This window comes from Polypterus senegalus, chromosome 1 (assembly GCF_016835505.1).
Source record: "Polypterus senegalus isolate Bchr_013 chromosome 1, ASM1683550v1, whole genome shotgun sequence".
Lineage (NCBI taxonomy): Eukaryota > Metazoa > Chordata > Cladistia > Polypteriformes > Polypteridae > Polypterus > Polypterus senegalus.
Window position 1 is genome coordinate 100,545,303 of NC_053154.1, and position 14,561 is coordinate 100,559,863.

The window sequence follows — 14,561 nt, forward strand, 5'->3', positions numbered from 1 at the left end:
ACAGACTTCTTCATGGTATCCAGGCTTGAATACAAATAAGTGCACCCCTCCTTTTCTGAATGATTCTCCCGGATTGAGGGCAAGAGATGAGAAGAAGCCATTGTGTAAAACATAGCTCATCATTTTTGAATCACCTTGGGAATAAATGGTTTAAAGGGCCAATATCGTGAAGTGTGCAGACCAAAGTGAAGTTCTTACATGTATCAGTGCTAATCAACATGGAATGCATTGCCGATGTCTAGCGTCATGATTACTGAGTACAGTAGAACCACCATTCCTCTAAACGTCTGACCCTGCCTAGTTCAGACCCAAAGGTCCCCAAGGTGGTGCTTTTTAACTATCAAATATGTGATCAAATATTTCCTAACATTAGTGTGAAATTTCCTCTGAGCTGACATCTATATTTGCCCCAACTCCAAGGTGTTGTTTAATAGAGTTTAAAGCCACAGCAGGCATCTACCCTACTGACTTCCTTCATCACTCTTTCTTCATCACTCTTCTCTGGACTTTCAGTTTTTTTTATGGTGCCCATAAAAATGCTTAAATGTGGGTTAGTAATGAGTGAGACAGAAGTTTCATTTTGCATAGTTTTACAAAATTAATGCTAAAATTTTCTTTCGACTGTTCATTTTTCCATCTAATTTAGTCATAATACAGTATGATGTTCTTCCACAGGGATTGTGCTGACTCTAGGGCAGGGGTGTCCAGCTCTGGCCCTGGAGGGCCGCAGTGGCTGCAGGTTTTCATTCTAACCCTTTTCCTAATCAGTGAGTAGTTTTCACTGCTAATTAACTCCTATTCCCTTCATTTTAATAGCCCTGTTTTTAAGGATTCAGTCCTCTGAATTGATTAATTTCTTCATTAAATGGCAGCTAAGCAGAAAGGAGATGTGAAACGAGCCAACAGATGACCAGCTAAATTGGAACATCAAACTCCAGATAATTTCGCTCCAACCATTTTCTTAATGGGAAGCCAATTCCTGCTGTTAATTAAAGCCGTTATTGAATATCAGGACTTGTTGCTGCTCTCATTCTGCCAGAGCAGACTTGATTTTCTGTTTTTTCTAAGACCACCATCAAGATGTTTCGGTGACCTGAGCAGATCAACATCTCTGAGACCTTCACCTTTTCTTATTTTAAGGTTAGCTGGTCATATGGCGGCTTGTTTTGGATCTAATTATTGTTTGGCTGCTCATTAAGGAAAAAGAAACAAGTAAGGGGTCTGAGTCACGTCAATTAAAACTAAGGCAAAACAAGTTAATCAGCAGCAAAAATGGCTCACTAAATAAGAAGATGGTTAAAATGAAAACCTGCAGCCACTGCGGCCCTCCAGCACCGGAGATGGACACCCCTGCTCTAGTGTGTCTGCTAAATAAAATAACTGGTTCGATGTATCTTAAAAAACTAAAAAAAAAGCACTGACACTCCTGGATCGCACTTGTAAGCTCAACATGATCTGAAAAAGTTCCTCACAGCCTAATCCTTGGCTCCTGCTCTGTGCAGCCTCTTGTGTGTGTGGGCTCTCCTCTCACCTCCCAAAGATGTGCCCATTAGGGTGATTCTTCTTCTTCTTTCGGCTGCTCCTGTTAGGGTTTGACACAGCAGAAAATCTTTTTCCATATCTTCCTGTCCTCTGCATCTTGCTCTGTTACACCCATCACCTGCATGTCCTCTCTCAACACACCCATAAACCTCCTCTTGGGCCTTTCTCTTTTCCTGTTGCATGGTAGCTCTATCCTTAACATCCTTTTCCCAATATACCCAGCATCTATCTAATACACATGTGCAAACCAACACAATCTGTCCTCTCTGGCTTTGTCTTCAAAACGTCCAACATGTGCTGACCCTCTAATGTACTTGTTCCTTATCCTGTCTATCCTCTGCAAATCTTAACATCTTTAACTCTGCTACCTCCAGCTCTGTCTCCTGTTTTTTGTCAGTGCCATCATCTCCAAAACACATAACATAGCTGGTCTCACTACTGTCTTGTAGACCTTCCTGTTCACTCTTGTTGGTACCCATCTGTCACAAATCACTTGTGATACTCTCCTCCACCTACTCCACCAACCTGTACCTCTCTTCTACACTCAATGTTACTCTGTACTCTTGATTCCAAGTATTTAAACTCATCCACCTTCACCAACTCTACTCCCTACATTCTCACCATTTCTCTGACCTTCCTCTCATTCACACTCAACAACAACAAAAACATTTATTTATATAGCACATTTTCATACAAACAGTAGCTCAAAGTGCTTTATATATTAAAGAATAGAAAAATGAAAGACATAATTATAAAACAAAATAAATCAACATTAACATCGAATAAGAGTAAGGTTCAATGGCCAGGGGGGACAGAAAAACAAAAACTCCAGGCGGCTGGAGAAAAATAAAATCTGTAGGGATTCCAGACCATGATACCGCCCAGTCCCCTCTGGGCATTCTACCTAACATAAATGAAACAGTCCTCTTTGGATTTAGGGTTCTCACGGAAGGGCTTGATGATGATGATGGTCACGTAGACTTCTTCCTTTTAATCCGTCCATCATTGTTGGAGCATCATGTATTCTGTCTTGTTCCTACAGACTGTCTTCATTCCTCTCAAGGGCATATGTTCTGGCATGAAACCATACTGCTGCTCACTAATCATCACCTCCCTTCTAAACCTAGCTTCCACCAATCTTTCCAATAATTTCATCCTGTGGCTCATCAACATTATCCCTCTGTAGTTACTACAGTTCTGTACATCACCCTAATTCTTAAAAATCGGTACCAGTACACTTCTTCCCCACTACTCAGGCATCTTCCCACTTTCCTAGATTGCATTAAACAGTCTGGTTTAAAACTCCACTGCCATCTCTTGTAAACACCTCCATACTTCCACAGGTGTGTCATCTGGACCAATGGCCTTCCGATTCTTCATCCTTTTCATAGCTGTCATTACTTCCTCCTTGCTAATCTGTTGCACTTCCTGATTCACTATCTCCACATCATCCAACCTCTTCTCTCTCTCGTTCTCTTCATTCATCAGCCTTTCAAAGTACTCTTTCCATCTGCTCAGCAAACTCTCCTTGCTTGTGAGTACGTTTTCATCTTTATCCTTTACCACCCTAACCTGCTGCTCATCTTTCCCAGCTCAGTCCCTGTCTAGCCAATCGACAAAGGTCCTTTTCTCTCTACCTCCTCATAAAACTATTCATATACTTTATCTTTAGCCTTTGCCACCACTCTCTTCACCTTATGCCTTGTCTCCTTGTACTCCGGTCTACTTTCTTCATCTCTCTGACAATCCCACTTCTTCTTCGCCAACCTCTTCCTCTTTTCCCATTCCACCACCAGGTTTCTTTGTTCTCCTTCCTCTGTCCAGATATCACACCAAGCACCCTTACCACTTCTGCTATAGCTGACCACCTATCTGGTAACTCTTCACTGCCACCCAGTGCCTGTCTTACCCACTTCCTGAATTTAGCTTTCCAGTCTCCCTTTTCCAACTTCCACCATTTGATCCTTGGCTCTGCCCTCACTCTCCTCTTGTGTCATCCTACATGCCACCATAATAGGCTGCCTAATTACTCTTTCCCTTGCCACCACTTTACAGTCTCTAATCTAGTTTAGACTGACAATACTGCATTGGATATAATCTACCTGTGTGCATCTTCCTCCACTCTTGTACATCACCCTGTGTTCGTCCCTCTTCTCAAAATAAGTATTCACCACAGCCATTTTGATCCTTTGTGCAAAATCTACTGATATCTGATTTTATTCATTGCTCTTCTTGACACCATACCTACCTATCACCACTTCATCCACTCTGTTCCTTTTACCAGCATGTCCAATGAAATCTACTGCAATCACCACTCGCTCTTCCTTGGGTACACTCTCCACCATTTCATCCAGCTTGCTCTAGAAATATTCTTTCTCATCCATCGCACAACCAGTTTGCGGAACATATGCACTGATAACATTCATCATCAAACCTTCAATTTCCAGCTTCATAATCAACACTCTCTCCAACACCTCCAATACACCATTGACATACTGTGTCTTCTGGATTACCCCTACTCCATTTCTCCTCCCATCCACAACCTGGTAGAACAATTTGAACACACCTCCAACACACCTGGCTTTTTTCCCATTCCATTTGGTCTCTTGCATGTAAAATATATCAACCTTTCTTCTCTCCATCAAATCAGCCAATTCTCTCCCTTTACCCATCATACTGCCACCATTCAAAGTCCTTACCCTCAATTCTCTCTTGCAACCTTCCTCCTCTCCTCTTGCTTCTAGACAAGCCTTGTCCCAACAGCAGCCCAGTTTCCTCCAGTACACTATTGGCTAACAGTACTGGTGGCGGCCACTGTTAACCTGGGCCTCAACCAATCCAATATGGAAATCTGTATTGTTGTCCGCATATTGATCTGGAAAAATTTTACACCGGATGGCCTTCCTGATGTAACCCTCCCCATTTACGCAACACAAAGAAACATACTGGTTTGTGCATCCCCTTTGGCTATGTTTGATTGATGACTTTTAATTGACCTATAGTGAGTGTAGGTCTTTACATGCGGCACCCTGATGGATTGGTGCCCTGGCCAGGGATGGTTCCTGCTTTGCATCAAGTGCTGCTGGGTTAGAAACTGGTATCCCATAACCTTGCTCTGTATAAGAGATTTAGAAAGTGGATGGATGGACAATGCAAAATTTGGTGTTTATCAGTCATTTTGGAACTGGGTAAAGTAGGATGTAGCCTCAGTGAGTGCACCAGTACACTGCAGGGCCAATTCACATACAGTACATAAACATGGCTGCTATGTAAAGTCTTGTATTTATATGATTATATGTTTGTCATTTTTAATGATTATTTGTCATTTTTTATATAATTGTGTAGTGTCTCTTTAATTGTGCTACCATTCCTTGTGTATTGTGGTTGGAGATGCAAGAGGCAGAGCCATCCTGACATCACTCTTTTTGAGCCCTCACTCTGAGTATTTAAGGCCATAGCTATGGAAGCTAAAAGCAGGAGAACATTCTAGTGTAAAGGAGTTTTTCTGAGTGTTGCTATTTTTTTGTTTTTTGCCAGTACTGTACTTGGATCTTTTTGCTGTGCTTATTGGATTCTGATTTCTGGATTTGCAGATTGGCACTTGTTTGCATTTGAATACTTTTTCTGGCATCTCCTTTTGCCTAAATTCATGCATTTGAACATGTATTTTTCTATTTTTTTCCTAATAAATCATTTATTTATAAAGCAGGAACAAAGCTATAGGGCCTGCATTCATTAGCCAGGCTCTTCTATTCAGAACCAAGGCCCCACCGTAACATTTGTATTTTATTTTTGTCCGATTATTCAGTCCTCAATAAACTGAGCTGTGCAAAAGGCCAGGGGACCTTAGTTCATTTGTTATTTAATTGAGCAACTGCAAAGTTCAAGTGGGACAATCCCCACTTCCCAAACACCAAACTTAGTTTTATTGTCAATAAGCTGAACCACATAAAACTTCAAAGTTGTGCTTTGCCCTCCCACATTGTAATTTATGGCTTCACCACTGCCAGAAAGATTCCTTATTTGACCTGATCATACCAAATGAAGGTTTTTTGTTTTCTGTTACTTTGGAACATTTCTAATTATTTTGCCAGTTTCCCCATTTCGGGAGTCAACTAGGCCAGAAGCCTGCAGTTAGCAGTTTTGAGGCTAGTTGGGTTTAGGGCAAGTCTCCTCTGGCAGGCAGGCTAAATTAAGACCATGTCTTTAAAGTTGTTTTACACGTTTTGCTGTGTTTGGGACTCCTTTTCACAACAATGGCCAATTTGGAGTTTCCAGTTAACCTAACCTGCATGTCCCTGAGAATGTAGGAGAAGGACATACAGTGAAAACAAGGACACAGCCAAAAACCAGACGTTGGAATTTGAACCCAGGATGCTCGATCCATGAGACACTACTATGGCAAGTTATACTTTAAAAACCATTTTACTAATATGTCTTTTGGTAAGATTTTAGATTAGGTTCTACCTATAATGCATCTATTAGTCACATACCATTATGTGATCAGACCTTAATAAAGGCTTCTTTTGGTCTTAATAAGGCAAAGCATCAGGAAAATATTTATTCATTTCTTTGCAGTGTGGTATATAAAGACCTTGTTAGTGTTGGTAAAATGACTTAAGAATATGAAAGCTTCAGATGGTCTTATTAAGCATTAATTAAAACTTCACAAGTCTTATACTGAAGTATACAATACTGAGAAACATATTATCACCCACTTAGACAACTAAATACAGTTGTTTTGGACGGCCACACATTCACAGAGATGAATACGCACCTTCCTGATAGTTTGAAAGTATTATTAAGACCAGAAGAAGCCTTTGTCAGGTTCTTGTTACATAAATGTATGCAACTTATCTAAAGTTCTTACATTTTTTTTATTTTATTATTTTTAAATACAGCACCTTCCTACAGTAAACAACATCCTAAGGCACTTTAGATATAGAGATGCTGCAGACTTTTTACTTTGCACATGGGAAAAATACTGTGCTAATAAAATGTATTATTTTACTCATTGATTACTGAACCCACTTAAACGTGTTCAATGTTGTGAGGATGGAGCCTTTCCTGGCAGCATCAAATACAAGGTGGGAACCAACCCTGCACAGTCTTTAGTGGTCAATGCACCCATCATGAATGTCTTTGGAATGCTGGAGAAGAACAGGACTAACCCCAAGAAAGCCACACAAACACTGACTGGGCACTAAGATTTGAACCCCGGAGACTGGAGCCGTGAGGCAAAAATGCTAAATGCTGGTGTGTAGTTATGCATCCATCTATTACTAGAAACACTTACTCCAATTTATGGTCAGAGTCTATTCTGGCAGCATGAGATCCAGTCAATCTTGGGGCAATCTTTAAACTACAATTCATGTCTTTAGCACAGTGGTTCCCAAACTGTGGGGTGAGCCCGCCTAGGGGGGTGCGAAGTAACAATAAGGGGGGCACAAAGATGTGAAAAAAAGAAAACAAGAATCAAAAATATGAAAAATACATCTATTGAAACCAAAACAAATTAACTTAAACTACATTCTGATACTAGAAAAATAAATACAGAGTTAGATAAATGTTGATAAAAGTTAAGTAGGTATAATAAAATATGCATCTATGATATATCATTAATTAAAAAAGAACAAAATAGTATTAGTGGGCTCCTTTCAAAAAAACCTTAGGGGGGTGCGATTACAACTGTTATGAAAACTCGGGTTGCAAATACTTAAAGGCTGAGAAACGCCGCTTTAGCACACATGGGGAAAGCTACACAAATTCTAGATCCACCATTTGAACCTAAGACCCTGGAGCCTTGAGGCAGCAGACCTAACTAAATCACTGAAGTAATCGTAGAATATGGATGACTAAGTGGTCCAAAGAAATATATCTGAAAATCACTGAGAATACTCAAGGAAAAGACCTTCTCTCAGATTGTAATTCCTAAGTTCCTAAACGAACTGATGTGCTTGTCTGTAAATGGCAGACATATAGAGCAATAAGCAAACTCTCAGTCCTCCACGTATGTTTAAGTAGCACAATGGTGCTGCCATTGCTAGCATTGCGCCCCACAGTGTGTGGGCGACAGGGCCATTTCAGGCAGGACTGTGTGATGTTCACGTTTGCCCCAAAGTCCAAAGACTTGCAGTCAATTTGATTGGCGTGAAGACTAATTTAGTGTTACAATGAGCTGCAAATCCATCCAGGGCATGTTCCTGCCCTGCTCACGGTCTAGCCTCTGGTGTGAAAGCCACAAAGGGTGAGTCCAGGAAATAGATGGTCTGTAATTATATCAATAGATTTATTTTGTATTCTGATGTGCAAACAACATTTCTTCCGTTTATATTTGGAGCACAACCAGTCTTTTAAGATCAAGTGTTCAGCCTTCACACAGCTGTTTACACAAGTTTACACTCCTGAACTGTGGGGCCTGCAGTTGACCTAGGATCAGAACAATGGAGTGTGAAATTCTTAGTAAAGATGGTAGCTATCATCTGCCCTTGACATACACATCCAGAAATATACGGTGTAGGTTTTACAGGTTGTAATGGTAAATAAGCCCTACCCACGTGGTGCTGCCCTGGGTTGGAGACTGGATCACGTGATCACGTGTATCTGTTTTTCTTTTTTTGTAGAACATTAGGACAATCTAGACGAGAACAGGCCATTCAGCCCAATAAAGCTCACCAGTCCTATCCAGTTATTTCTTACAAAAAATAAAGTCGAGTTTTGAAAGTCCCTAACGTCTTACTGTCTACCACACTACTTGGTAGCTTATTCCAAGTGTCTATCGTTCTTTGTGTAAAGAAAAACTTCCTAATGTTTGTGCGAAATTTACCCTTAACAAGTTTCCAACGGTGTCCCCGTGTTCTTGATGAGCTCATTTTAAAATACCAGTCTCAATCCACTATACTAATTCCCTTCATAATTTTAAATATTTCAATCATGTCACCTCTTAATCTTCTTTTGCTTAAACTGTACATGCTTGGCTCTTTTAATCTTTCCTCATAATTCAACCCCTGTAGCCCTGAAATCAGCCTAGTCGCTCTATACTATATTCGCTAGTATCTTTGTTGGTGGATTATTACTCCTTGAAACATACAGATAGAAAAATGTAAATAGGTCAGACTTTTCTTGAGGGAAAGCTCTTCGTTATTCTGGATTAAGTGGAGTACAACTTTTAATGGACAGGCTTCTACTTTGCATCCAAAAATGTCGGTATGTACTTCTGGTTCTCTGAGATCCTGAAGTGGTTTTAAGTGTGCTTGAAAATGAATTAGCTTTTATTCACTTCATGAGAAAGAGCTCCAGAAAAGTCTGTCCCTATTAAAAATTTTTAGAAGGATTTCTACATACTACTAAGGTCACAAAGTAAAAGGTAGTGAGTTCATCATCACTTACTTGCCCTCCAGTCTCTCTATCGCCTCATTCTGACATAATCAGCAGTCTGAGCGTAAGAAAGGTGCTCTGCAAGAAAAGTGTTATTAAAAGATAATCCCATTGTGAGTATGGGGGCTTGTCTCAGATCAACATGACATATTCATTATGTTTCTAGACCCGATAATTCAAAAAGCAGAGCACAGGAACTATTTTTTAACCAGTGGAGGGCTACATGTAGGAGTTATTAGTATCAGATCAACTCCCCTCTGGCTGGTGCCTAAGGCAAAATATGACACGGCTTTGGAGTTACTAATTAGTGTCCATGGGTTGTGGTTTGCTTCCTTGAACAACAGGCACATGCTGTAGTGAAAGGTCTGAGGACACTGGTGGCCACAGAATGGTGCTGATATCACATAGGCATTCCCTGATCATGGAATTATCCTATTGTAAAAGGCGTACCCTGGGTGATAGCATATTCTTTGCACTGTCAAAACTGCTCCCAACAACACACAAGCAATCACAGACAATACCTCTACTCACCATGACACCCTCTGTTTAGACATGTTATCTGAAAATAAATGTTTTCAGTTTTTCATTTTCCCAATCCACTTATTTCCAATTAAGGGTCATGGGGAGCTAAAATCTACCTTGTCAGCAATGGACAGAAGTTATACATCAACCTTGGACCACCAGGTGCCAACCTATAATTGTACATACACACTCACATTGGGCCAATTAAAATTAAAAAAACAAGAGTATTCAATGGTCAAGGATGTAATAACAATGATACAGTCTGCTTACCTATTATCACCCACTTTCTATGAGCAGGACCTTCACTGATCAGCCTCACCATGTAATTTACAAAACAAAGAATGAATGGGTGACGAGTCCAAGTTCGGCCATCATAAACAGCTAGAAATGGCAAAGTAGTGCATCATTTCAACAGACTTTGGTATCATTTGGTGGCATTAGATGTACTAAAACATAACATCCCAGAGATTCTCAGTGGGATTCAAAGTATTTTGGTTTGCTGTGTACATTGAAATATATAAGAATTGGTTTTGGAAAACTACTGAGATGGCCAAATAAACAAAGGTTGCACCAGAATGAAAGGTTGATGTAATACACAAAATATACTAAAAGATGACTAAGAGATGACAAAGAAATCAGCAGATGCCCTCTAAACAGCTAAAATGGACATTTGTTACATACACAGAAATTTCAGGGGTGGTGGCTCAACCCAAAGGTATAAGAAGAATAAGAATATAATAAAATAAACTTTTATTTTACATGTCATTTGGGTGTAAACCAATGAACCAACCAGAGTAAAATGCATGCATTGATTGACACTGTATGTAAATGAAATAGTTTATAAAACAAACCTCTGTCCTTTGTTTCTCTGATCTGCTGTGATGAATGCTCCCTCTAAGGCATTTGCCAAGGAGTAATTAAATGATGCAATGAACGGCTTTTCTCCTGCCTGATTACTGACTCAAAAAGGTTTTATTAGACTTCTCCCAGTAGAGGATAAGTTTCTTTCTTTAATTAAGATGTTGGTTTCTCCCACAATGCACACCCAGCAATATCTGGGCATGCTCCTGATAAGACAGTGGATGGTGTCCTTGGGCATCTCCTCCCAGACATGACATCACTGAGCTTCTGGACAGTCTGCGGCACTACTTGGTGGTGTCGGATGCACTGATAACTAACATCCCAGAGGGTCTCAATTGGATTCATGTCTGGGAAAAGTGTGGGCCAGTCAATGGCATCAATGCCTTTGTCATCCAGAAACTTCCTCTACACTCTGGCTACATGAGGTTGGACATTGTCCTGCACCAAGAGGAATTCAGGGCCCACTGCAACAGCACAAGATCTGGCTCTGAGGATTTCATCCCAGTACCTAAGAGCAGTTAGGGTACTGTTGCCTAGCACGCGGAGGTCTGTGCAACCGTTCAAGGATAGGTTTCCCCAGACCATCACTGACCCACTACCAAACCTGTCATGCTGGATGATGTTGCAGGCTGTATATTGTTCATCATAGCATCTCCAGACTCTTTCATGTCTGTTATATGTGCTCAGTGTGAACCTGCTTTCATCTGTGAAGAGAACAGGATCCCAATGGCAGAGCTACCAATTGTGGTATTCTCTGGCAAATGCCAATCGATCTGCACAGTGATGGGCTGTGAGCACAGGGCCCACTAAAGGACATTGGGCCATCATGCCACCCTCATGGAGTCTGTTTCTGACAATTTGGTCAGAAACATGCACACCAGTAACCAGCTGGAGGTCATTTTGTAGGGCCCTGGCAGTGCTCCTCCTGTTCCTCCGCACACATAAAAGAGCAGACACCAGTCCTGGTGCCGGGTTGAAGGCCTTCTACGGCCCTTTCCAGCTCTCCTTGTGTAACAGCCCCATCTCCTGGTATCTCCTCCATACTCTTGAGACTGTGCTTAGGAGACACAACAAACAAACCTTCTTGTGATGACAGATATGAATGTGCCATCCTGAAGGAGATGTACTACCTGCGCAACCTGAATTGGCTGCAGGTACTGCCTCATGCTACCAATAGTGACAAGGACACTAGCAAAATGCAAAACTAGAGAAGAATCAGTCAGGAAGGATAAGAAGAGAGCAATTTTTTGTGGCAACCACCTGCAAAACCACTCCATCTTGTCTTGCTGTTTCCTCACTCGTGCACCTATAGTCATTTTCATTTGCACTAAAGCAGGTGAAGTTGATTCTCAAATGACTATGTTATATGTACCACATAACAAATGTAAAGGTGGTTCTGTTTGATGTCACATGAAGCTGGATCTAACACCAACTCCCGGACTTTAGTTCAACTACAGGAACCCTCTTAGGAGAGCAGAAGCCACCAACTCAGTAGCTGTAGCAGTGCTGATTTCTGCATCAATGGCAGGGCAAGTTTTTTTTTAATCTCATTATTGGTGACACTTATGGTTGTTCTATTTAACCTTTTAAAGTAAGTCTAATATTTATGAGCAGAGAACCTTGCTTTCTGTTTGTTGATGTGAAACATCAATAATGCCATCTGGTAGCTCTAGTTGGTTAAGAGAATGAATGGCAGAGGTATGTCATTTTAAGGATACAAGCCAGCTAACATAGAAGGAAATCCCCTAAATGACCTCCTTCTGAATTTGCATGTAAGCCTTTTTCTCACAAACCGAGTAATGGACACAGAGTGATAATTTATGACAGCATTACATGTTTTAAAATGTATTTCATATTTTCAGAGACTCTCCATAGTTTAATTTAGAGGCTTTCAGGGGATCCAATGTGTTAATTAGAGGGTCTCAGAACAGTATTCCCTACCACTTCTATTTTGCACCATGTGGTTTCCCGACTATCTAATAGTTAAGTAACTATTTCTGGCTGTTTTGCCTCTGCTCTGAACCTATCAGGCCTCAGTGTTAGCCAGTGTATTTGATGCATGGAATGTAAAAGCTGCCACTGGGAATATTAGGACTCTTTGAAATTCCTAGTGCTGGTGGCACCTGCAGCTGTTTATATGTCTGTCTGTTCATTTGTTTATGAATGTGTTCCTGGCTAACATGCATTTAAAAGCGTCTAATGTGCCTCCAGTGGCACCAGCTGCCCTTCCAACCTCTCATTACTGTGACCTAATGGCCTTTAAGTATTTCCGCATTGTGTAGGAGCCTTGTGAAGTGTCAGTGAGGACAGGTGTCCACATAATAGCCTGCTGCGTGAGGTTAGAATACTCTGCATATATACTGTCGATGAACACCATAGCATGCAGATGCAGTACTAAGAATAAACCAGCCACCGACCAACTTATTACTTAAGCTGTATTCAACTAGTGTAGCTACACAAAGACTTCTAATATTAACACTATGGATGGACTGTGTACCTGAATCTGTGTTAGCTTTCTTAAATTAACTTTTCAAGAGTCAGAGCATATCAATGAGGGGTGGAAAACATGCTGGGAAAGAGAAAGAGAAAGAAAGCATGATTACTATGGGTGATAAGGAGTGGAGCAAAGTGGAGCAGACGAAAGAAGCAGTCAGCTTTGCAAAGAAAGCCAGAGAGAGTGCTCTAGAAGCATGGCCTTAGAAGAGTTGCAGGGGAGTCCAGAAAGGAGCTTTGAGGCTGGTTATAATAAAAGAATAGACAGGCCTGGGTAAAGAAAGTTATGAGCAGTTAGTTCTATGTGCTGTCACCAGCTTCCCACTCAGTATTCATTACAATATTGTAAACTATTTTTATAGATTCCATAAAGATTTATGCAGCAGCATTTTCCCCGCGTCTTTAAAGAAAAATATTTCACTTGCTCAATATTTCACTGTGCTCTCCATCCTCAGCAAATTCAACACTGAGGTGAAACATAAATTATTAAAATGAAAAAAAAAAATCAAGCTAGTTGTACACCTTATGCATTAGCATAAGAAAATTCAGGGAACCTGCCAAGTTATTCTTTAATTTATAGAGAGCAATTCAGGCAATGAGGCTGGTTTGATGACCTCCTAAGCTGGCCCAGTATTCATGCCAAACTTTTAGTAAAAACGCCAGATACCTGCTTTTGAGAGAAAGTGCTTCCAATCCATCATGAATGTGGTGCACTTGAATGCTCAGTCTTCCTTCTGTGCCCCTGTGGACACTAAGTAGATTGAATTACTGTTAGTATGTGCTGCTCAAACAGCAGTCTTTTAAAATGACAAGATAATTTACTTTTAACGTGGCAACATAATAAAGAGCACAGGGTTGCCCTGCTGCTTTGATACAGTCCACAGCTGTTGCTAATGGTACTTATGCTTGACTCTTCGGCGTGCTTCTTTTCGTGTAGTATTGATATTATAACAGCCTCACAGACGGCTGCAGACACAGGCGGGCACGTGCGCGCGCACACAGACAGAAACCGCACATGACTGAGCAGGTAGGTGTGAGCCCTCTGACAGCCGGGCGCATTTACAGTTTCACTTCTCAACACAGAAATGGCCATTCGCTCAACCCTAGTGCACATGTACAGACATTCACGGTGTTGCCGATTATAGGAAGCGCTACTAAAGCAATAAGTTCTTGTCCAAGTCGCACCTCACCACGCCTCGTAGTACCCCCTTTACACACTAGGGATGACACTGTGGCGTTCTCCGTCACGCACCTGCCGACTTGTGACCAACTCGATGACACCCCCTTTTACCGCACATGAGGGCTGCTGATACTTATTTTCTCACCTACTCCGCTGCACGCTTTATGTTGGCACTTCCATCCAGCTTCGGTTATCCACCAGACCTCCTGTTCCCGGAAACTCCTGGGGCCTCATGTATAAACGGTGCGTACGCACAGAAATGTTGCGTAAGAACTTTTCCACGTTCAAATCGCGATGTATAAAACCTACGCTTGGCGTAAAGCCACGCACTTTTCCACGGTACCTCATGCCTTGTCGTACGCAAGTTCTCTGCTTGTTTTTGCAGACTGGCGGCACCCAGCGTCAAAGCAGTGCTACTGTTCCTGTGTGGTTACACCTTATTTTCCTGGCGTGGCTTTATAAATACACCGAAACTAACCGCATATTGTTTATTATTGTAACGCATCTGATTGTAATTAACTTGTAACAATATAATGGTCCAGGGAACAGCCATAGTATTCCAAATACCATAACTGCTTTAGCATTG

General features: G+C 41.2%; 1 long non-coding RNA gene across 1 annotated transcript in view; it reads right to left on the bottom strand.

The window, feature by feature from the left end:
- Positions 1–14,211, bottom strand: part of LOC120529945 — a 39,837-nt gene extending 25,626 nt beyond the window's left edge. The window contains exon 1 of the long non-coding RNA XR_005633821.1: positions 14,121–14,211. This is a non-coding gene — a long non-coding RNA (uncharacterized LOC120529945). The remainder of the gene's footprint in view (positions 1–14,120) is intronic.
- Positions 14,212–14,561: the final 350 nt, after the last annotated feature.